Source organism: Leopardus geoffroyi, chromosome B3 (assembly GCF_018350155.1).
Source record: "Leopardus geoffroyi isolate Oge1 chromosome B3, O.geoffroyi_Oge1_pat1.0, whole genome shotgun sequence".
Classification (NCBI taxonomy): Eukaryota; Metazoa; Chordata; class Mammalia; order Carnivora; family Felidae; genus Leopardus; species Leopardus geoffroyi.
This window is the reverse complement of record NC_059337.1, coordinates 112,285,037-112,310,074: the sequence shown is the minus strand read 5'-3', so window position 1 is coordinate 112,310,074 and position 25,038 is coordinate 112,285,037. Positions and strand designations below refer to the sequence as shown.

The window sequence follows — 25,038 nt, the reverse complement described above, 5'->3', positions numbered from 1 at the left end:
TATAAAATAGGATTCTTTTAAATTTTAAAATATTTTATTATGTGATCATTTAAGTTGTAAAAGTGCTTTAATGATGCCTCATACATTATATGCGCTCAGTAAAGTTTATTGATTGATTGATTATTCAATGTATATTGAATGAAAATTAGTGTCATCATGTATTGAATACAGTGAAAACAGAGGTGAAAGAGAACCTAATACTGTCCAGGGAGTCACAAATGTTTCAGAGAAGGTAGCATGTAGGTCAAGACTTGAAGAGGAAGCAGTGGATTGCCAGGAAGACCAGCCAAGTGAGGGCATTCCAGACAAAGAAGACAACATAGGTGAGAGCAAAGAGGCATGGGGGAGGTGGTGTATTTGCGACACCAGTTGTGGTTTGGAATGTCATGGTCAGAGAGTATGGTGGGGGAGAGGCTGGGGAGGAAAAAGGGCAGGGAAACAGGGACCCATTTATATGCCATGATGGGGTTTGAGATCTGTCCTGTGGGGAATTTAAAGTCATTGAGTGATTCTGATCAGGGATGACACAAAAATGCTCTCAGATCACTGGGCAGCATTGGGAGGATAAGAGGAGAAGGAAAGAAATAGAAGCAGAGAGACCAACCAGAAGGCTCCCAGGCACTGGCAAGAGACGATGATGAGTGTGCTGAGGCACCAGCAAAGGCCAGGAGAGAGGCAACCAACTGAGGGATTTGCGGAGGCAGAACTAGTAAGAGCTCATCCGATGTGAGGGCTGAGAAGAAGAAACTTGAACGACTCCCAACAACAGGGCAGATGAGGTGGTGCCATTCCTAAGACGAGAAAGTTGGGGGAGGATCAGTGAGGTGGGTGTTAAGGTGAAGATGTTCAGTGGGGAGTTGAATCCATTGGCAGTCAAGGCTCCTCTGGAGAAAGTAGAGGAAAGAGAGGAAAGAGGAAAGAAAATGAGCTCTAGGGGATACATTTTGAAAGCCAGAAAATGTCCCCCAATGTCAACACCACAGCAGAGTGAAGTAACAGAGGACCCCAATGTTTCTCATTAGGTTTTTCAGCAGGTGGTGTTTATAAAGTTGGTGAGAGGTTTTTAGGTGTGAGACCAGCAGCCAGACTGCAGTGGGTGACAAGGTGAAAACTAGGCAAGAACAACTTTTAGAAATCTGATTGCAAGGGGAAATTACTGGATTTTTTTGAAATATGTTTTTAAAAGATATCTATAAATCTAAAGTGCCCAACAGGGAAATCTCTGGAATGGCTTGCTGTGATAAAGAACAGAATACTAACAGGTAGGAAGCTCTGGTGTAGAGACAATTTCGAAAATGAATCTATGTTAAGTTAGGGCAATTTTATAAAGGAGAAGCATATTTTAGAAGCTGTTTACATGTTTCATAAGCTCTGGCTGCTAGTGTGCTTGCTCTGTCACAAGACTTATAATTTCTAGGAACTTATTTGTATATTGGATTCCCTTGGAACATAGTTTATGTCTTTTTCTGGCTAAACTTCTAATGAAGGTAGTTATCAGTAGGTACTGTAGTTTATGAAGTCTGATAGCAAAATCTCCAAATTTCAAATGAGGAACCCTTGTAGTATCAGATCCTCACACATTTGATATGTTCTGAGATTCATAGATTCACATAAATTTGCTACCCTAAGCTCATGAGACGAAGGCTCATATTTTGCATGGCACATTCACAGTCCCCTCTAAATCCTAAATTCTCACAAAAAAATCCAAAAAGTAATACTTTCTTTAGACCCAGACCATGTTTTGATTTTTCTGGCCAGAGTTTAATGAAATCACTTTCAAAAAGTGGTGACAGAGTATCAGACAAGTAGAAGAATCTCATACTTGAAAGCTATTTAAAATAGCTTGATTCCAACACCAGATTCTAATACCAGTGATGGCAATCTTTTCCCACTGAGGGAGCAGTAGGAATCTCCATGAGGAAAGTTGTTTTTGAGGTAAATTTGAAGAATGACTGGAATTTTGATGGAGAAATAACCACCAAGAAACAAGAATAACACAGGCAAAAGCCCAAAGACTAAGATGTAAAAAACTAGTTGAAGAACCATAATTTAAAGTGTAGGGCTTTGAAAGAAGTATTTATGAAGAAAATAGTAGGGATAAGACTGGAAAGGGTGATTAAGTTCTGTTTTTCCAGAACAAGGATTTGGGGAGTTTAAGAAGGAGCTAGGAGCACATAATTACTTTAGTAGGGTGGGAAGTTTCCTTAAAACTATTTTTGCAAGTGTCAGCCAAATTATGAAATCCAAGCCTGGTGGAACAGAAGCAAGAAAGCAGAATCCAAAAGGATAGTTAAATCCTGGTTAGCAGAGAATGGGAAGAAGATGGGCCAAAGGAGCTACAGTCTGTGCTGGGTTCAAAGTGCTCAGTGGAGGTGGGTAGATGTGGTCATGCTGGGCTGCATGAGGTAGTTGTTTGCATTGGATTGGTCACGGTGGGGTGGTAATGACAGCTTTCCCCCTGAACTCTGCCTGACTCTGCTGTGGTTTCACAGTGTTGACAAACACTTCTTCCACTTGCCCCTGAATGGTCCTGCAGGACATGAGTTTTCCTGCTTGAATCCATCACCTCTGACCTGGCTCATTCTCCAGAAGCAGAGATTTCTCTGTGTAATGCCAACTGGTAGATTTTTGAGCATTCTCTGGGTCTCTCTTCATTCTTCTGTCTGTGTATATAGATGAATATAGATAAATTCTCTTTTCCACTTTTATGAGACCAGGAGAAACTGTTAGGAGGTTAAGTCTAAGTTGAGGAAAACCAACTCATTAAATTTTGAAGTAGGTATCTATTGTTTTGTCTGCTAGTTTCCCCTCCATCCTTCTTCCAGCGCTCCCTTTCCTTAGGGAAATGCCCATTTTTCTATATTGTGTGATGCTGGTGGGACAATTATTCATGATGCTCTGCTCCATTAAGCCATGGGTGTGGGCATGTGACCCAAGTCTGGTCAATCAGTGCTCCACCCTCAGGTCAAAGTTATTGGACATGTGTGGGCATGTGTCTGAAGCAGGACCACGCAGAGTCCTTCTCTGGGCTTTTTGGAATGTATTGGGATGATGGTTAGAATTTTCTACAACTAAGATTTTTCTTTAGTCAGAGAGAATGAAGCTATCACACTGAAGGAAGTAGAGCTGAGGGAGAGAACTTCCTGTGAGTTCCTAAACTTGGGTGTGTTGGAACCTGATCCCCCACTGTCCACTTCCCCCGGTTTTCTTTGCTTGAGTTATTTTGAGTTGTATTTTGGTCACTTCAACTGAAAGGCAAGTCCTGATCGATGTAAAAATTATTTGTTGGTTGTTTGCTTTGTTAATGGTTTTGCCTTTATAACTTTTTTGGTCTCAGATAACCAGCAAAGCAAAGATTTCTGAGGGTAGGAAACCCTGCCCATTTAAAGCCCGGAAGGCATCCTTACTGATGTGACACCTTTTCAACATCTTGTTGTAGGTCTGTATGCTCAGTTCTGTGGAGTTACGCATTTCTAAAGAAATCTCAAAATACTTGTTAACAATGCAGACAGGAATCCCTGCTCTTTGGGTTTAGTTTCACAACAAGAAAATGGATTTTGCAGAGTATTTCTGAAAAACAGATGAAAATTGTGGTGATAACGTACATTATATACTAAAAAGAAAAGTGGTTCAGAGAAAAGGCATTATTTCTAAGAGTATCATTAGAGTGTTTCATTATATAGTAAATGAGATGCAGTTTCACACCCTCTGAACTTATATTTAGGATATGGGGGGTGTGTGTGTGTGTGTGTGTAACTTTGCTATGGAAAATAGGGTAATTTAAAACCATTGCAAAGCCTTCGATCTTTATATTAGGAAAAGGTTTCACTTGTTTATATCTATATATCTCATATTATATATATATGTGTGCATATAATATACAAATAAATATATTCGTTTCCTGCCCAGAAGTGTCATTGCTATCTAAATCCATGCTGCTCAGCATGAGTCAGGCTGGGAATGAGCTGAGCAGAAGGAAGAGCCAGGAAAAGGTCACTGAAACGACATCATCTGAACTAGCCTAGCCACTCAGACTGCTCACTCAGAGTGACTTTGAGGGATGAGGTGTGGCATCAGGAGTAGCCAAGTACCTTGAATGGTACTTGGGGTCTGCAGTGGCAGCATTGTGGTTACAAGTGATTCCTCTCTTTGGAAGAGGACTCCAGGGGGTAATGAAAAACAGGGGACAGGTAAGGTTTCCTCATGCAGCTAAGGGAGCTGGTTGCTGGAACCAGAGCAACTAGAAACAAGACCAGATTAGGGAGCAGGTAAACATGGAGGAGGCTGAGGGAAAGGCTATAGTTCAGGGGTCACCTGGCACTCATCCCTGGGACACCGGCTCAGGGCAGCAAGCGAATACAGCCACTCTGTGACCAGGGTAGGCACAGAGCCCTCTATAGAGCCTGTGCACTGTGTGACTTAGGAAAAATGAGACCAAATATGCAGGATGGGTGTCGATGCTAGAGCCACGAAGACACAGGGAAGGCAGGGACTGACCTGTCCCAAAGGAAGGATTGGGCTTGGAGCCTCAGCAGAATCCTGGGGGCGCATTCTGAGGCTGTACCTACTTCTCCTCATTTCCTCCCACCTACGCCTGCCATAGGTGAGGACTCATGGTGTAGGGAAAGGAGCTTAACCTGAACCAGAGGGAATAAGGCTCACCAGAGTCTCCTTATCTGTGAATCCTGACTCATCCATGTCAAAGGAACTCCCCTTCAACCACAAGGAGGGCCAGGTGCAGACTTCATGAGTAGGCCTATGGACTCTGACTAACACCTACTCTCTGTTAGCTCATGGGTGGGCCTACTTTTGTCATCCTGTCTCAGGACCCACCCCTCCCCTTGTGCTATTTCTGAGACACTTCACTTTTCATCATGATGATTCAGTGATGCTGTAGGTTTAGTTTCTATTTACAGGGCTTAAAGTTGGGCCAGTTTTACCAGTAGCTAAACAGTGATTGTTGGGGTATGGTTTGAGGGACACCAGGACAGCACCCCCCCCCCGCCCCCCCCCCCCCCCGCCATGTTCCTGCCTCTGCTTGGAATTCTTTCAGCATCATTTATTTACACTAAGTCATCATGTCTCCCCTACGAGACTGTGCTCCATTAGTTCTGTTCGCTGTTGTGCCTACCCAGCACATGGTAGGTGCTCAATAAATATTGGTTGGATAAAAGGTCTTCAAGAGATACTGCATTAAAGTGCAAATACCTTTGGAACAGTGCACTGAGCTGTTATCAGTCCTTACCACCCTGGCAAGACTGACTGCTTTTCCTTTGTGTCACTGACCCTGAGCCATCCTTCTCTGTACCCTTGAGGGAGTCACATGCAGCCAAGGAGAGTCATAGATAGGAGTTGTCCCTGCTGGTGCACAGGTATTTCCCTCCTGTTCCCATTCTACTCCTGTTTCTGCTTGGCCTAGAATCCCTGACTTGGTCTCTTATTTATGACTCTGCTCCTGCCCCTGGAAGCTGGCCTTGTCTCCCAAGCTTGGATTTCAGTTCTCCCTGAAGTGGGTGGCTCAGCCCATCCACATCTATGACCTGGCCCTTCAGACTGCCTCCTCTAGGAGGATGCCTTACCCTGAAGGGGTCCTCGGCTCTGCCATGTGTGGTCCTTTCTGCAGCAGAGATGCTTGGAGATATGGCTGTGCAATCTGGGTGGAAGGAAGGTAGGGGTGGTGAGTGGTGTGGATTGTAACAGTTTTCTGGACGGTTTTCCCTCTCCACCCACATTCCTCACTGGCCTCTCCTTCCTACTTCAAACTCAATGCTGCCTCTCTGAGCCAGAAACTGTGCTAGGATTTGATTGGTCTTGGAATATGAAGCTTCTCTCCTCTGACCTTTCTCCTTTGTGATTTTTTGCAGTCTCTATTTACCTGCATATTCCTCTTTGTGGTTGTCTGCAGCTCCTCCTCCACCTCCCCCAGGTGTATGTTTTAGCCTGCGTTTTCTCAGAGAAAGGCTGAGTCAAGACCTTTAGTGTGGGCAGCCAATTTGGGGAAATGATTTCTGGGGCACAGGGGTGGAGACTGGAAAGCTTGCAACAGAGAAGGTGGGAAGGGCACTAGAGGTGGTGTTCTTGACTGAGTCACTCCTGCAGGCTACTGGGACTCAGCCCCACTGGGCTGCTCTGAGGAGTCATGCGGAATGTGCCCAGAATTGTCTGTTTAAGTGACAGAAGGGAGGAACATCCATCGAGTACTTCGGTATTGCGCTGTGAGTTGTTAACTTCCTTGCAGATCCTGGCTGGACTGCATGCTGTTGTGTCCAAGAAACCCGGAGACACAGCACAACTGAGGCACAATGCTCTCAGCTTATCCCTGTGCAAAGCTGGTTACCATGGCAATGGCAGTAGGGGATGTGGGCCAGAAAGAAGTGAGGCAAGACGCAAGGACTAGTACTGCCTTGCCCTGTGCAGATTTAGTGATTTCTGCGTTAAGTCCCATTTGTCACAAGGACTTCAAGGTGTTGCCAACCACTCTCCACAAAAGACTTAGGACAGGAGGATTAGTGGAGCATACTATGGTTTGTGATCTCACAAATGGTCTCAAGGCCTTGACCCAGATTCAGCATCTACGTATGTCAGGGCTCCTAGACGGTCAAGTACCTTTCATTTCTTCTTTCAGCCCAGTGAAACAGGGGTTAATGACTTTGTCCAAAGAAACAAAAGACTCAAATCCAATTAAAAAGGTCTCAAAAACAAGTCAAGCATACAGAGTGTTCCAGAAACTCTCCAATTGAATTTTTTTCATTGACAAATGATCCTGCCATCATTGTAGATAGGGTAACATATCTAATTCCTATAATTCTATATCCTTAACTGAAGCCTGCAGGAGATGCTTTGATGGAAAGAAAGATCAATGGGACTGAAAGGAACATATTCCACTTCATTCCCTCTCTCTGAATTCAATTTCTCACCAGGTACTCTGATAGCTTCCCTCTTCCACCCCTGCCTGAAGCCAATTCTCATTTATCCAACCCTAATGAAGAACACAGAGCCAATGGATTCACCAAATGTCTAACCTAGCGAAGACCTCAGCCCTCTCCCAAAAGCAAACATCTTCCTCTTGGTAATTTTGTCTTATGTTCTTCAAACAGAAGAGGAAAATAAATAAACTGGAAAATGACCAGAAAGAGAAGAGACAGAGAGAGTATGGAAAGGCTTAGAGAGCTCACAAACAAGGGAACCTGTTTCAGTATTATAAAGTGTCAACTACACTTATTTTGTGTTTAAATTAAACGTTATTTGACTCTTTTGAGCAAGCACCAGCATCCGAATTATTCACCTGGTAGCACATCTGTGGCCTCCTATGTGACACACAAAGCTACATATTGTCAGTATGCAAAGTAATGGACTTCCTGCCTCCAGTACTGTGAGCAATAAATGTTTCTTGTTTATAAGCTACCAAGTCTGTGGTATTTTGTTATAGCAGACTGAATGGACTGAAAACCATTCTTTCCTTTACATGCTTATGGCTGGTGTTACCTGGCCCAGTCCTGTTTGTCTCCCTCCTGGACCATTTCCCGTCTTTGGATCTATGTTCTCTAGTCCACCTTGCACAGAAATGGAAGATTAGCCTTCCTAGAGCGCCGTTTTCTTGATCCCTCTCATCCTGGTTTAGCAGGACAGTGAAGCTAGCCCTGTCTCAAACCAGTGCTAAAACTGGATCTGAAGTTAATCCTTTCTTTGAGAATAAAGCCCAATTCTGCTTCCCAAACCCCTGGAAACCAAGGCCACAAAGAACCTCACATCCAGTCAGAAGCTCCTTTGTAACCAACTGTCTCTTTAAGAGCTGCAAACATCCAGCAGCACCAAGGGGAGCTTAGATGGGATTGGACTTAGTCTTCTAGGGAGGGATACACCAGCATCCAGCACTAAAACCCCATGTGATTCTTCCTGCACATCAGCGCTGTTTCCTGCCATCAGCTCTGACCAGGTCAGACTAAGCTTGTTTCCCTGGAGGCTAAACTCAGATGGAGATGTCAGAGAGGGTATGGAATTGGAGAAATAGGTCTAGAGAAGTGAAAAAATTTCTTTGTTTCTGAATGTTACTGTTAACTCAGAAGCTTCACTGGGCTTAAAGGCCCATAAGCACTGTGGCAGTGGTTTATCAAAATAACTTGCTTACGAAGTATCCATATTAGAAAGTAAGCTATTGTTCTGGTTTTGGGGGGTAATGTGATTTCTTTTTATTGTCTTTTAGGGATGATGTAAGTACTCATATAGCACTTTGAGATGAACACTTTTTCCCAAATTGGGCCAAAGTTATGTAATAATAGTAATAGCAGCTATTATTTATAGAGTACTTAATGATGCCACATAGTGTGCTATCTGTTCTGCATATAGTAACTCATTTACTCCTCACAATAACATCACAGGTAATAAACCATTATTACTTACATCTCTCAGATGTGGAAACTGAGGCATTTGCTCAGAGGTTTGCTCAAAGGGAGAGCTAAGAAGTAGCAGAGTCAAGATTTGAACGGGCAGTCTGGCTCCATAGCTCACAGGCATAGGGAAGGAAGGAGACCTGACTGAGTCCTATACTTGGTAGGTGAGAATTCACTCTAATTAGTGCCTAATTAGACACTGGCCAATTGGAAGCGTTTTATTGTAACTAAGCAAGCAGTAATGTCTCTGCAATGGGAGCCTAAACTCGAGACTCCTGACAAGTGACTCAGAACTTTCTAAGATAACCAAAGGCTCTCAAATTCAGACTGAAATTAGCTCAAGAAAAAACTTAATGCATTCCTGATGGCTGATGGGTTATATGGGGGTGTGGGCCCTCAAGGCTGCTCCCAGTCAGGTCACAGGGCAAGAAGGAGAATGGTTAAGAATAACTGAAGATGGATAGAAAATTTCAAAATCTACTTGCTGGAATCAGGAATGATTTCTTTTCAATGATGCGGATTGCTTGAGGGCAGATAGAAAGAGCAGAGGCTTCATGAATGCTGAGTCTAAATTCTCTTGGTGTACAGATAAATTTAATGGATGTTCTGTGTCACAATGATGAGAAGAAGACCCTGGAGCTGTCCAAAGGGACTGACACGCTGTTGACAAGTCTTATGCACTTCTCATGGCAATGGGGAGCTACGGGGGCTGTGTCTCAAAAGATTGTCATCCAGATGGGACTGATGTGTCTGGAACCTTCTGCATTGTAACCTCTGCTTCCCCGGGGCCACACTAACCTTAAGAAGGACATTCAAAAAGTGTAACAATTAGAATGATAACAGAAACCATGTTTGACAATGAGTTCTCAGACAATGGGACTGCTGGGACCCCAAGTGTCTCTCTTCCCTGACACAGTTGCTGGTGGCCTCTGTGTTCTACTTGGCACCATTCAGTTCCTCCGATGGCCACCAATGCATAGCTTGGCTCTTGATGGCTGTGGCATCACATTCCAGCCTCTAGGGAAGCAAAGTCTCCACAGTCAGTCCTACACCCTGGTTTTGACTGGCTTGAGGACCACTGATTTGGCTTAAAGAGTGGGGGGGCGCCTGGGTGGCGCAGTCGGTTAAGCGTCCGACTTCAGCCAGGTCACGATCTCGCGGTCCATGAGTTCGAGCCCCGCGTCGGGCTCTGGGCTGATGGCTCAGAGCCTGGAGCCTGTTTCCGATTCTGTGTCTCCCTCTCTCTCTGCACCTCCCCCATTCATGCTCTGTCTCTCTCTGTCCCAAAAATAAATAAACGTTGAAAAAAAAAATTAAAAAAAAAAAAAAGAGTGGGTAGGATTTGGGGGAGAAGGAAAGAAGTTAAAAATTCTGCTTTCTAAGGAATTGTCCTTCTTTTGTAATATTTTCCTTAGTTATACTTTTGGGCTCCCTTCTTCCTGCTGTCATCTTCTTCCTCCCCGCTGGATTAATTTAAGAGAAAGTTCCTATGACCTTCTTTCCAGAAGCTGTGGGCCTGGGACAGCCTCTTGGTTGGAAGGCCAGCTCCCTGCTCATGTACTGCAAGCAGGAACAAAAGTGGGGCAGGAGGCAAGAGGAAAGCATGAACAGGCTTGGACCAGCTGTCCAAAGCCTGAGAGAGAAATGCCCTCTTTTCTTGTGTGTGTCTGGTGCTTCTTCTCACCAGCAGAACAGCCAGAATTTGAGGCTTCAGTCAGGATGTAAGTCTCAGGGAAGAAGCCAGAAGGGCCACCTGACCTGCTTCTGGCTCAGCATACCAGCTGAAGACCAGGTTAGGCCAAATGCCCAGAGCTGCCGTGTATGTTGGGCATGTTGTGCAAAGAACAAGTTGTGATTGGATGGCATCCCTGTTAGACATCTTTGGGTGGAAATGAACGAGGCTGTTCACCTCCAGGAGAGCAGCAGTGAGCAACTGGTGTCCACGCACCTTATCCTTGGACCTTTATTTGCTGTATCCTCTTATGTTCTATGTAGGATGCCCTTACCCTCTTTCATTCAGCCTTCCCAAGACAGGCAGCAAGTGGGTCTCAAATCTCTGCTCTAACATTTGGCACCATTCAAGAGGCAATCTCATTAAAGGAAAGGGCTGAGAAACTAGTTTGAGTATTTTCTGATTATAATTTAACATTATCTTGAGTAGAAAATGGAAGGATTTTGTTGAAAAGCCCCTTTTGACTGATGTGTGTCTCTTCTAGCTCTGAACATTTCATTCACTGTCTTATAAAAAGAATTTTATTGATTTGCGGCTTGGCAAAGGGGAATGCTCTACTTTTCAAAAATGGCTTCATAAAGAGTATGTGACTTCTCACCCCCCCCACTCCCAGAAATTCTTTGCATCTTCTTTTATGTCTAAAATCTCATGATGATATGCCTTGGTTTTTTCCATTTATTGTACTAAGTGCTTGGTGGGGCCTTTAATCTGAGAAATGGTATCCTGTAGGAAAAACACCTCAGACATTTTCTCCTATTACACTTCTTTGATAATTTTGTCCCCCTCTGTTTACTCTGTTTAGTCTTTCTGGAGCTTGTAGTATTTGGATGTTGGAATTCCTGGGCTAAACGTATAACTTTTCAAAAATCTTTTCTCTCATGATTTTTCTCTTGGTTACTTACTTAATTTTAAAAATTAAAGCAAATCTCAACCATAAAAAAATTGCAGATATACTAGAAAGAACTGTTCTTTTCCTAAAGCATTTGAAAGCAAACTGTGGACATAATTCCGTGAACTCCAAATGCTTTAGTGGGTATTTCCCACAAAATGATATTATCCCACATAACCACAATACTACAATAAAACTCAGAAAAATTAACATTGGTACATTTTTACCATCTAATTCTAAAGCCTCAGTCAAGATTTTCCAGTTTCATTAAGAAGACCCTTGATAGCAAAAATATCCAACTTGGATTCATATATTGCATTTATGTGTTTCTCTTTAGTGTCTCTCAATCTAGAACAATTTCTCAGTCTTTCCTTTGTGACCTTGATACTTTTGAATAGTACAGTTCAGTTACTTTGTAGACTTTCCCCCAACTTGGGTTTGTCTGATGTTTCCTCTTGAGTAGTCTGGTCTTGCATCTTTGGTAGGAATATCACAGAGGGGTACTGGTGCTTCTTACTATATCCACTGCATGATTTTGACTTGTCCTATTACTGGTGATGTTACCTTTGATTATTTGATGAAGGATGTATCTTCCAGGCTTCTCTGTAAAGCTTACCTTTTGCCTTGTAATTAATAAGTATTTTATGGGAAGGAATTTTGAACCCATGTAAATATTCTGTAAACTATGTAAATAGTGTAAATAGAAACTATAAAGAAAAATAGCTTTCAGGAAGAAACCCTTGGCAGCTTGCTCATGTTACTAATCTATTTTTGCATAGTTGTTTCATGTCAAGGTATATGAAAGAACATTTACAACTTCATGGAATCGAGAAGGCTGAGGAGTTGAGCCATTGTTGTATTCTGCTTCTCCATCCTTCCTCCTGGAAGCAGACTTTAGTGTATGTCAATCTTAATCTAAGATTTGAGTCTCTATTTTTAATACAACTATAGAATATAGATGTGTGTATGTGTTTATGAGCCCATGCACTTATTTTCTAGCTCTGCCTGCTGAGAGGGTCTAAAACAGATGCACCCCAATAGCAATAATCACACATAGGGCTCACCCTTGTTTTTATATATCATTCTCTAGTAAAAGCAACTGGCATTCCTTGGAGAAATGGCTCATTCTAGGTTAAATTAGAAAAAGGATGGGATAAGCATGGAAATCTTATGGTGTCAGAAAGTGAGAAAGTGCTCAAAAAATGGTGGGGACATGTTGAAAGGACAGAGGAGCCAACTACAAAAAGCTTTCACTGGCCAAATCTGGGACAATGTGAGCAATGAAATAAATAAGAGTAGAATAAGGTAAGATAGAAGATGGTAGCTACACTTGTGGTGAGCATAGCATAACCTATAAACTTGATGAATCACTATGTTGTATACCTGAAATTAATATAACATTGTGTAGAAACTATACTTCCATCTAAAAAAAAAGATAAGATAGAATAGAATAAGATAAATATCTGTGAGTCTATGCTGATATAAATAAATGATTTAGTAGATAAATAAATTGTTAGGGGAAAAGATAAAGCTCTAACTACAGAATTTCAATTAAAAATGTAGAAGGATACAGGAGTGCTGATTCATAGGGGCACATGTACCCCAATGTTTATAGCAGTGCTATCAACAATAGCCAAATTATGGATAGAGCCCAAATGCCCATCAACTGATGAATGGATAAATAAGATGTGGTGTGTGTGTGTGTGTGTGTGTGTGTGTGTGTATACACATATATATATACAAAAGAACGAAATCTTGCCATTTGCAACAATGTGGATGGAACTGGAGGGTATTATGCTAAGTGAAAGAAGTCAGTTAGAAAAAGACAGATGTCAAATGTTTTCACTCATATATGGAATTTGGAAAACTTAACAGAAGACCATAGGGGAAGGGAAGGAAAAATGTTACAAACAGAGAGGGAGGCAAACCATGACAGACTCTTAAATACAGAGGACAAACCGAGGGTTGGTGGGGGTGACAGGTTGGAGGGGGCAGGGAAAATGGGAGATGGGCATTGAGGAGGGCACTTGTTGGGATGAGCACTGGGTGCTGTACGTAAGTGATGAATCACAGGAATCTACTCTCAAAGCCAAGACTACACTGTATACACTGTATATTAGCTAACATGAAAATAAGTTATTAAAACAGCAACAACAACAAAAATAAAGTTGTAGAAGGAATGGTGGAAATCTTAAAAAATCACTCTTTGGCAAACAACTCAGTAATAATTGTTATAATCAAGAACATTAGTGGATGATAAAATTAGCAAATTAAAGTGTGTGGGAAACAGGATATTTTGTTCCCCACAGTATAGTTATTAATTAGAAAAGAAACAATAGAGTGGAGAATCCTGGCAGATATCACCTAACCAAGTGATTGAAGTTAACATAGCCAGTAATGAGATATATTGATATCATGTGCTTCCTAATATGATGCACTTAGAATAAACATTCTGGAATGTAGCTGACCAGTCCTTTTAAAAAATGTCAAAGTCATCTAAGACAGAGAAATAATGAGCATTTGTTCTAAATTATAGGAGGAGTCTAAGGATACATGACAACTAAGTGCAATGCATGGTCCTGGATTAGATCCTGAACCAGAGAAGAAAAGTTGGTGAAGTTTGAATAAGGTCTGTATGTTAATTAATAGTATGGTATCAGTGTTAATTTCCCAATTTTGATCACTTTACTGTAGTTACGTAAAACATTAACGTTTGGGAAAGGTGAATGAAGGTTCTGTGGTAACTCTATGTACTGTATTTGCAACTTTTTGGTAAGTCAGATTATTTCAAAATGAAAAGCTTAAAAATTTTTAGTGAAATAATTGTCAGATGCTGTGTCTTTCTATTAGCAGCCCTGAAATGTCATCATAGGTAAGTCTTTCTCTAGTGTTGTTTATTTTCTCCAAAGCACCTGTATGCCAGCCTTCGGGGAGGGGTTGAGACAGGGCTTGGAGCCTGACTGTCCAGTATGTAAACATTCATGCATTTAGTACTTTACCCTTTATTGAACCTGGTGTCTCCAGGCCTGAAAACGTGTCAGCTCAGTTTCTCCAGGGAATATGTCTCTTGTTGACCATGAGAGGTAGAGGAACACTGGCCATTTGATTGCATGTGGTATGGGAAAGGACAGGGCTGAGGTGTAAATGCTCCTCATGAAGGCTTTTGCCTCTCAGGTTGTTTCCAGACCCACTCCCCATCCTTGCCTTTAGAGGTACTTGGTGCCTTCAAAGCCAAAGCCTTGTAGGGGCTCCATGGAACACATCTGCTTGCTTGTCATTGGCCATCTCTCTGAAGGCAGTTGGGTTTGAACTTTCTCTGACCTGCAGGTATCACTCATCCATTCACTTTCCATTGTCTTGATTCCCATCATCTTGCCATCCATTCTCTTTGACCATGTACTTTCTTTCATTATATTTCTTTTTTTTTTTTTCAACGTTTATGCATTTATTTTTGGGACAGAGAGAGACAGAGCATGAACGGGGGAGGGGCAGAGAGAGAGGGAGACACAGAATCGGAAACAGGCTCCAGGCTCTGAGCCATCAGCCCAGAGCCCGACGCGGGGCTCGAACTCACGGACCGCGAGATCGTGACCTGGCTGAAGTCGGACGCTTAACCGACTGCGCCACCCAGGCGCCCCTATATTTCTTTTTTTAAAAGTTATTTTTAAGTAGAGATTATTTTTAAGTAACCTCTACACCTAATGTGGGGCTTGAACTTACAACCCCAATATCAAGAGTCATATGTTCTTCCAAATGAGCTGGTCAAGCACCCCTCCTTTACATTTCTGTACTGTCATTTTTGAGATCGTTCCATGGGAAGCAAAGCTAATTACGTGTTTTCAATATCCAGGATTTACTAGAAGTCCTCCCCATATTTTGTACCATTTCTCTGAGCAGGTCTATCTGACCCTCCTGCAGAAAAGGCCAACACTGTAACCTGCAGAACTCCTGAGATGTATATGAAAATTAGATGCCTCTGTTGGGGACTTGCATCTCTGAGATGTTGGCATTTAAAAAGGACTTCCAGGGGCACCTGGGTGGCTCAGTTATTTTAGCATGCAACTCTTGATTTTGACTCAGGTCATGATCTCATGGTCATGAGATCAAGCCCTGCATGGGGCTCTGCACTGGGCATGTAGCCTGCTTGGGATTCTCTCTTCTCTCTCTCTCTCTCCCCCTCCCTCTTCCCCTCCCCTGGTCACTTTCTCTCTCTCTCTCGAAAACAAAATAAATAAATAAATAAACAAACAAACAAACAAACAAATAAATAAATGGTAATGTATAAAATTAATAAAAAATAAAAAGGACTTTCATTCATATGAGATAGACCAATGTAGGTTTTAATTTCAGCAAATAGTGCATAAAATATTCAGATGACAGACCTCAAGGAATGTTATAGAGATCATTTTCTTCTGATGGTTTGGCATACACAAGGTCACAGGCCCAAGACTTGAGGTGCAGTCACTCTGGGCAGGGAGGGCATGGAAGGAAGAGAGGGAAGATAGCCTGACAAAGAACATGTGCTTTGGGGCCTGGTTCAAATCCCTCCTCAGCCATTGACTTGCTGCATATTCTCAAATAAGCTATTTATCCCCTAATATTTTCAAGATATTCATGTACAAAATAAAAATAATAATACTCATCTCATTGGCTCATTGTGAGGATTTAATAATATAATGTATATAAAACATAAATGATACCTAATATCGCTATGTATTAAAATGGCTTATCTACTGGGCTCCCAAGGATGACAGAAGTAGTGGGAAAAAAATAATCTTGCCCTCATTCGAGAGGTGAACTACGCTCATCTCTGCATCTAGAACTGAGTCAAAAAGCAGGAGTCCGATGCTGCACTACCCCCAATTTTTAATTTCTGAGCCTCTCAAGTTGCAGGAGTCCCATTCCTTCTCTGTGTTCTTACCTGCAAGTGGTGCTGCTGTCTCCTTAGCAAACCAGAGACCTGTCAGGTCAGGCTTCTTCCCCAAAAGCTCAATTTTTGTTCTCTTTTGGAGTCTCTTCAGCAAAGAGGATCCTTGCCTTGTTCCTTTGGAGGTTAAAACTCATGAGTATCTCTGGTGCAAAGTGCTGACGCCTGACCTAAGGCCTTCCCAGTATCCAGATGGGAAGTCATGCCTGAAGGCAGCAGCTGCCTCAGAGGAGGACCATTAGATACAGAGGAATGCTGTCCAGGCTCTTGGAGAGCTCTCTTTCTCTCTCTTTTTCATTTCCTTCTTGTGTAGTTCATTGGAGGAGGGGCTCATGGGCCCCACCTTGCATAGCTAGCTGGTGGCTGGCAGGGCGTCTTCTGGATCACACAGAGGTCAGGAATTGGTGGGGATCACTTTTGAACTTCAGTGGGTTCCCTCCAGGGAAGTTTATAAAAGCCCATCTCAGTGCTGCCAAGAGAGTTGCTGTTACAACAATAAGAAAGAGCAGCTGTTGCCTCTGGGACTGTTGTTCCAGAAACTCATAACAGCACGAGCCTTGATTTTAATATTCTTTTATAGAGGGGCTTGGAGAAGACATTTTGAGCTGGCAAATGTTTTTAATCATAACAGGGTATGTGTTCACCAAGGAGCCCTACTGAAACCAAGGGAAAAGCTGAGTATGACCCGAAGCCTTGCAATTTCTTTGTGATAAAAGACATTTGACAGAGAGAAGAGGGCAAAGTAGGGAAGGAGAAGTGATAGTTGTTGTCTTAGAAGGCAGAATAGAGTCCAAATAAGGTTATTTTTGTTTTTTTTTTTTTTTAAGAGCATACACTGAGGAGTAAGATTGTTTCTACTCAGATACAGGCAAATATTTTAAAACCTACATTCTCTGTAACCCATGGGTAAAACTTCAAGGAAATTATGGCTTATTCTCTGCATATGAGAGACTAACACAATTTCCCCTCTTGTGAGTGTTGATTTTTAAATTGTAACTGAAAAATTGTGGCGTCCGTGAAGTAATGCTGTTTTCAGGTCATGGATGATACTGATACAAATGGATGGTAAAGCCTGTGTGTGCAGCATGAATGAAGGATTCTTGCTCGTGTCCAAACATGTCTTGTCATGGTTTCTTCATTGATACCCAACTACTAGATAGGGGCCACCAAGTGGTTCAATGCATTTAAGAAAGTACCCAACTCTCTTGTTCTCTGATGAATTTGAAAAATCAACAGAGGAAGATCTGGGTAGGTCAGACCCATCCATCTACTGTAACATTAGCCAGTCCCCAAAGGAGAAGACTCTAAGAAACATCTTAAGTAAATAGGCTGTCTTATAGAATGGAAGATGTAGGATATGATTTTTTTAATGTGGCCGGCTGGTGGCCCATGTGGGCCTCATGAAGTGACCACTAGGAGGACAACTTGGTCCAGCATGTGAGTCCTTAGCCTTGCAATTTGGGAACTCCCTTGCCTCCAAGGAGCACTCCAGTATGTGCTAGCTCTGAAGTATGGAGGGCCACTTTCCAAATTCATGAGACACTGATTTAGAGACACAATATTGTAGGACTCCTACTAACTGAATACTCATGTCCACTTATCTGGATCGCCTCCTTCACAGTGTCTTCCCTGGAGATCCTAAGGTTCCTTGGAGAACTGAAATCAAAGAGAGGGTTTACCTAGTCTCACAGGACTAGCTCTTCCAGAACCTGAAGAATTGTCCCAATTTTTTCAGGGGAGGACACTTTTCCACCAACCAAAGCCATAAATTGTTCACTCTTGGTTAGACTTATTTTCCATTTAAAAAAATTATTTTCTTTGAGTACAGTTGACATGCTATGTGACATTAGTTTCAAGTGTACAACATATTGATTCAACAGCTCTATACATTATGCTATGCACACCACAAGTGTAGCTATCATCTATCACCATGTGACATTATTATAGTATTACTATATTACTATATTCCCTATATTGTGACTTTTATTCCTTTAGATTTATTTTTAAAACCCTGACCAGGACTTTTCTATTTGTCTCCTATCTCTAGATTCCAAGGAGAGTTTTCCATTGTGTTTGTCATTAGCATGTTACAATTTTCAAAATTATAGTTTATCTCAATAAGATAAGGTCCATTTGAGATTAGTAGTTTCCGGTGGCAATGCAGAAGTCTCCTGGGGCCCTTGACTGGTTTGGGGAGGCACTCCAGTCTTCTCTAAGATATGTTTGCTGAGCATCTCTGAGGTGGATGATTTACAGGGGATGAATAACTACAGGGGACTAATCCCATTCGTTGTATATTGATTTTTATCATTTCCAGTTTTCAAAGATGTCATTTTCTGACCTTGTTTCTAAATCCTAGGGCTAACTTCTGGAACTTTTCTGACTATTCAGAAGTATTACTTTTTTAGCATATTTCCTGGGTCATCAGGAACACAATTTGCTATAATTCTACTTAGCTGAGTTGCATATGTACAAAATCAATAAGAAATAAAACAATTCCATGACTTGCCCCTTTCAGCTTGAGGATTCTTCTTTCTCATTTAAAGTGGGGGCTGGGAGAATCTTGGGGATATCTCATAAATCAGTCTGTCCTCCAGATGTGCTCATGGCAAAGTGTCAGACCATCCCCACGGATTCAGGGGCCTGAGGCTATGGGACTGCCAGTATTTGGCCATCACCGGTGCACTTCTATTTGGAGACTCCACGGCCTCTCTGAAGAGCTCCTCTGTGTCTGTTCTAGGGACAGATAGTGGTCAACACCATCTGATAAAAGTGGACTAGGGGCTGATAAAAATGTTGTAAATGTCCCTGGAAACAGTAGGCTTTGTCATGTCACAATGGCTGTGCTGAGATGTACATGTGCAACCTACAGGTATGTGTGATGAGAAAAACACTGAGAGCCCAGGAAAGGAAACCTCAACCTTCTTCAGGCCCTCCCCTTAGTGAGGGTTGTGCCTGCCTCTGATATATTTGGGAAAATCTTTTAATTTCCTGGAGAAAGCCCAAGAACTTTGACCTTAAGGCCCCGTGTAAGAATTTGATCCAGGATGTTGGAAAACCTTTAAAGAAAAGCTTTATTTTCAAAGCCCTTACTGACTTTCTGCATTGTTAAAGGTTGAGATCAAAATTCACTTTGATCCTTTTGTTTAGGGAAAAATCATTCTGTGGGAACTTTAAAAAGGAAAAACGTTATTTTTTTAAAACAGTTTTAGATTTACCCATCTCCTTCGACTTCTCTTGGCTGTGACAGTTTGTCAGCTTCTCCTCGTTTTTAAGGACCTTGGTCAGGCATTTTGGAGAATGCCCCTTTACTAGAATCTATCTAATGATTTTTTTCATGACAAGGCTGGGGTTGTGAATTTTGAGAAGGAAGATCCCAGGGGCAAAGTGTCATCTTTATCACATGATACCAAGGTTACATACTATTAGCATGATTTATGACTGTTGATGTTGACCTTGACCACCAGACTGAGATGAGCTTGTCAGTCTTCTCCACTGTGAAGCTATTCTTTTTCCCTCTTTCCCTGCTGTCCTCTTTGCGAGGAGGCCACTGTGCACAGCCACATTACAGGAGTGGGAAATTGTGCCCTCCCTCTCTTAGGGCCGAGCATCTACAGAAATTATTTGGAATTCTTTTGCACGAGATTTATTTTGTCTCCTCTCCCTACCATTTATAATTTATTTATATTAGTGTGGGCTCATAGGTATCTATTTTATATTTGGATTATAGTCCAATGCTACTTTATTTACGTTGTTGCTCACATTGTTCCAATGTTGGCCATGGGGAATTCTGTACTGCTTTGACATACACATCCATATGGGTTACTTCATGTTAATTTTTTTTAGTCCTTTTTTACTTTATGGCATTAGAAGATGCTCTAGGCTCATCTTGTATGTTTTACACCCTAGTCCTAGAATCAGCCATTTCTTTAAGGAGCCCTGGTTCCTTTTATTGGAGAATGGTATTAGAAATAAAGACGTGGGCATGAGGTATGCTCCTTGGTACTGGTATGTCATTTCTTCTAGGCCCTCTCAGCTGACAGAACAAAGAAATATGTGTGCATATATTAACCTGCGTGTGTACACATATCTATAAATATTCTATATGCCACCATCTGTGTCTATACTAAGCTAAACATGAGTTCATACTGCTGCCTCAAACTCTAATCCATTAACATATGGATTATTCCAGCTTCCTCCCCTTGCCTATTTGTAAATTTCAACTCCAACAGCGAGAAACCTGGTTCTGCAAGAATTTTTTTATGCAGATAAACAATGCTAACATTTGGGTGAAATTTTTCCAAACATCTCGGTATTCATCTCAGTTCATGTTCTTGCCTTTCTGCTAATATTTTTTTAAATATATATATTTATTCAATTTTTTTATTTTCACGTGTATGGTCTTTACCTTACATGCTGCTTCATATTGGGCTTTTTCCTACTTAACTACATATCAGCTATAAATTTTCAGGTTAATAAAGTCTGATGCCCATCTGTGTTTTTAAAAATATGTATTTGATAAATTAACTAGCCCCCTATTCATGAATGCTTTGGTTGTTCCCAGTTTTGTCACTATTAAAAATAATGCCATAGTGAAAAATCATCTAGGAGTCAGCCCCAATCTGATGGTTGATTAGGGGGCGTGGCAAGCACAAAGGGGCTGCTTGGTGGGAGTCATGTCTATTTTCACCTCCATAGCAGAACCGATGCCTTCTCTCCTGCTGGCTGCCTTAGACATCACTGCTCTTCAGTCAGCACCTGGCATCTCCCTAAAGTAAGGGTGTGGGGCTTGAACTTGATTGTTCTCCAGCTTAGTCTGACCCTACCCAGGGGCCAACTGCTGAAATCTGTGACCCTCAGTCTCCTCTCTCCCCTATGCTCCTATACTCGAACATTTCTATAGATTCTACCCTGTCCTAATTGACCGTGAAAGCTCTGGGTGCGTCAGCCCCTGCTTGATTCCCAGAGCACCATTATCACATATCTTTAAGTATCTGGGATGGGTGAGTCAATTTGCAGATCAAGCAAAAAAGAACAGAAATTAGATTAAATCTTCCCTCAAAACTTGGAACTAAACCCAGGGCAAGACCTACTCGAAAGTGCCAGGGAAAGGCTCTGTCTGACATCCTAGTGTGCTGATGCTACAAATCTCTGCCTTGGTGTCAGATGTTAAGCTGCTTGCTGAAAAGTGCATAGAGACCTTTCATAGAGGTGTTTTCATTAAAGAATTTCTTAAGGATTAGAAGTCTTCAATGAAATGTCAAAATGACAGGTACCGGGGCCTGGGACCCCTCCTGAACTCATACCATGTGGGTGGACATTTATTTCCCTTGTGCATTTGTTGTGAGGATTAGAAAAGATAATTTGGTGCATTTGGCATATAATAGATATTCATTAAATAGTTACAGCTTAAAAATAGCTAATATTTATCGAGGGCTTATTATGCACCAGACACTATTCTAAGTATTTTACATGTGCTAACTGATTTTATCCCCATGAAATACTGTGAGTTGGGTGGGATTCCACCCCCCCCCCCAAATTTTATAGATGAGGAAAGTAAGGAAGGAAAATATAAAGCAATTGGCCCAAAGGTCGCACAGACAGCAAAGGAAACAGCCAAGATTCAAGGTTAGCCACCATCCCCAGAGTTTGTATCTCCTTTCCAGCCCACTGGCTCTCAGCAAACAGTGTTCCCTGGTGGAATGGACACTGCCTTCGGAATCTGGAGCAGACACTGCTAGACATCCCCTCAATATTCATTCTTCCCTAGTTCCTTACTCACTGAACCCAAATATTTTTGCAGTGTGGTATAACATGCCCAATTAAAACTACCTACGGGGGTACCTGGGTGACTCAGTTGGTTAAGCCTTGGACTTTTAATTTCAGGCCAGGTCGTGATCTTGTGCAAGTTCTTTCCTGAGTTTGGGCCCCGTTTCAGGCTCTGCACTGCCAGTGTGGAGCCTGCTTGGGATTCTCTCTCTCTCTCTCTCTCTCTCTCTCTCTCTCTCTGCCTCTCCCCTGATAGTGCGTTCTCTCTCTCCCTCTCTCTCTCTCAAAAATAAATAAATAAACCTAAAAAGTAAAAATAAAGATAAGCACCTCCACAGACTTTCTTGTAGGTAGAGTGGTCGTGTGACCCAGTCTGACCAATGAGACTTAAGCCAAAGGGACAGACTCAGCTGGCCCTCACCTTTCCATCTTGTCCTCTCCCTGCTTTTACTGCCCAATTACAGTTGTGATGCCTAGAAGTTCAATAGCCTTCTTGTGAGCAAAGGGATGAAAGCCATATGGCAGTATAGAGAAGCAGAAAGACAGAGGGAGCCTGGGATGTCAATAGCATTGCAAAACCACTCAGAAGTCCTGGAGGGCTTACATCTGACCCTTCTGGGAAAGAGAATAATTGTCCCCCTTTTAGTGAAGCTACTCTAAGTCTGGTTTCTTTCTCTTACCTGGAGCCCACAGCAATCATAACTGATATAAAACCCCAGCTGTACTAGTAGGTCTGTCAGGTGAGGGAGGTGTGTATGCATGTCTGTGTTTGACCTCATTAAGCTCTGAGCCTCAGTTTATTTATTTACTTTCATGTCTCCTGTTGTATCTCATAATATCTGGAAAGGCAGGTGCACAGCCATTAACAGCATCAAAGAAAGGAAGAGAAAGCGAGGAAAGGAGGAGAGAGGGAGAGAGGGAAGAAAAGAGGAAGAGAAGGAGCAGGGGGAGAACAGTAGGAAGGAGGGATGAAGGGAGGAGAGCAACAGGAAAGAAATTTCTCCCAGCTGGTCATGAATATCCATAGCACAGAGTGTGGTGCAAAATAGGACTTGCTTCATTTCCCATCAGGCCATACAGAGTCAGCCTCAATGGATGCCTAGCAGTTTTGTGTTTCTGGGGCCTTGTCTTTACTCCCTCTTTTCTAGCCCTCTCCCAGTCTCTGTTTTATCTTAATGGTGCTCCCTGTGGTCAAGCCAAGAAGGCCTTCGATTCTATCCTACCAGGGCAAAAGGGGTATCCCCTACAGTTTTCTAGGTGGGGTCAGCTTGGTGGGTTCTGAGACTTAATAAAATCGACAGTAGCAAAAGCATGGATACAGGAACTAGACAATATGGATTGTTGTCCCATTCTATCACTTACCAGCTGTGTGACCCTGAAGAAGTTACATAGCCTTTCTGTGCCTTAGATTACTTATCTCTAAAATGAAGATAATAACAAGACCTATTTCATTTAGTTTTTGTGAGTTTATATGTAAAACATGCAGGATAGTTGTTCTCAACTGGGGACAACTTTGCCTCCACCTTCACCCCCAAAGGGCATTTGGCAATGTCTGGAGATATTTTTGGTGGTCATAACTGGAGGAAGAGTTGCATTTACCTAGTGGATAGAGGCCAGGGATGCTGCAGAACATCCTACAATGCACAGGACAACCCCCCACGCAAAGAATTATTCAGCCCAAATGTCAGTAGTGACATGGTTGAGAACGCCTCAAAACAATGCCTTGCTCATGACAAATGCTATATAAGTTATTGTGACTTGATGTTTTATGCTAAAGATTCCTTTTCCACTCAGAGTGAAGATAGAAGAGAATAAAAGGGGAAAAGGGGACCATTATCTCTGTTCTTCCACATATATGAGGGGAATAAGGATGAGAACTTCTAAAGAGGTTCCCAAAACTCAAAATGGTGTCTTTAAAATATCTCATGCAGTGCCTGGCATGTAGTAGGTGGTCAATAAACAAAGAAACTTCAGGACTATCCCACCTTCATCACTGATTGTGGGGAGGGTTGTTAATCTTTCTGTGAGCTGTAATGGCTTTGTATTTTCCTGAAGCCTTTTGATACCAAATAAGAGGTGTGTGTGGTTGGGAGCATGGAGTTAAGCACTGACAGGGAGTGAGTCCTTCTCCACAGACAATGTTGCCATTCAAGGAAGGGGATTCACAGGCTTGGTCTTGGGTGGATTGTGGGGTTGGGGGTGGATGTTAGGACTGAATCATGCCAAGCCATTCAGAGCAGAGGTCAGCAAACTATTTCTGTAAAAGGCCACATAGCAAATAATTTAATCTTCATGGGCCAAGAAGCAAAATCAAGAATATTATGTAGGTAATCATAGAACAAGAGGAAAAACAAATTGCCATAAACTTTTAAGAAAATTAAAAATCTTATTTACATAATCAAATTTGAATTTGATATAATTTTCACATCATGAAATACTATTCTTTTTATTTTTTTTTTTTACACTTAAAATATGAAATCCAATCTGTACTCCCAGGCCATACAAAAACAGGAGGTGAGCTAGATTTGGCCTGTGGGCCATAGTTTGCCAAACCACTCAGCCTGTGGCTATTCTCATGCTGAACCCCTAGTCTGGTTCTCTGTCACCAGTTCTGGTCATTCTCTGTCCAGTTCCCCAGGAGCAGACTTACCACAAAAGTGCCTTTGATTGCCTAGGGCTCTAGATTTGGAGAAGTGTCTGTCCCTGCCCTGGCATTGCTCACCACTGTGAGGAGACAGCCACAAATCAGGACAGTAAGAGAAAGGCCATTGTTGCACAGTGCCACAAGGCAGAGGGTGCAGGGGTCGGAGCCCCCCAAGCCATCAGAGAGCATAGACATGTGTGTGGGGGGGAGTGTCATAGAAGCCATGTGCTTGAGCTGAGACCTGAGTTTTCCAAGGGGGGAGGGTGGTGTAAGTTTTCAGGGAGCAAATGGTGTAAATGATGGCGGGGGCATCCTGTGTTCAGGGATCTAGAGAGAAGTGTTGTTTTCAATCACTGGGATGCAATTTGAGGAGGGACAGTGTCTCACTAGAGGTGAAACCAGCAGGCAGGGGCAGTGTGAAGTCCTGTGGCTCAGCCTCTCAGACCTGCCAGGACCCTGCCTCGTTCTCATCTGTCGCCCAAGGGCCTGGCCCTGCTCCTCATGCCCATGCCTTGAGGCTGTGCCAAGACGCCTGCCTAGACCTCAGTGAATCACCTCCCACTGGACGGGGCAGATGCTGCTCTTTGCCTCTCCGGCAGCCTGCCACTCTGTGCCCTGCTGCTGGTCCACCTGCCCTGCCCCAGGGGGTTCCCGGTCTTCTGGCTTCTGCAGAAAGCAGCACTAATT

General features: G+C 42.5%; 2 long non-coding RNA genes across 2 annotated transcripts in view; one reads left to right on the top strand and one right to left on the bottom strand.

Moving 5' to 3' along the window:
• The window catches only part of LOC123584009, a 58,387-nt gene that overhangs the window by 982 nt on the left and 32,367 nt on the right, over positions 1-25,038 (top strand). The window contains exon 2 of the long non-coding RNA XR_006705111.1: positions 172-323. This is a non-coding gene — a long non-coding RNA (uncharacterized LOC123584009). The remainder of the gene's footprint in view (positions 1-171; positions 324-25,038) is intronic.
• LOC123584010 lies at positions 8,966-24,935 on the bottom strand. Its single transcript, XR_006705112.1, has 3 exons — positions 24,358-24,935; positions 15,933-17,594; positions 8,966-9,188 (listed from the first exon to the last, which is right to left on the bottom strand). It is a non-coding gene; the product is annotated as an uncharacterized LOC123584010 (long non-coding RNA).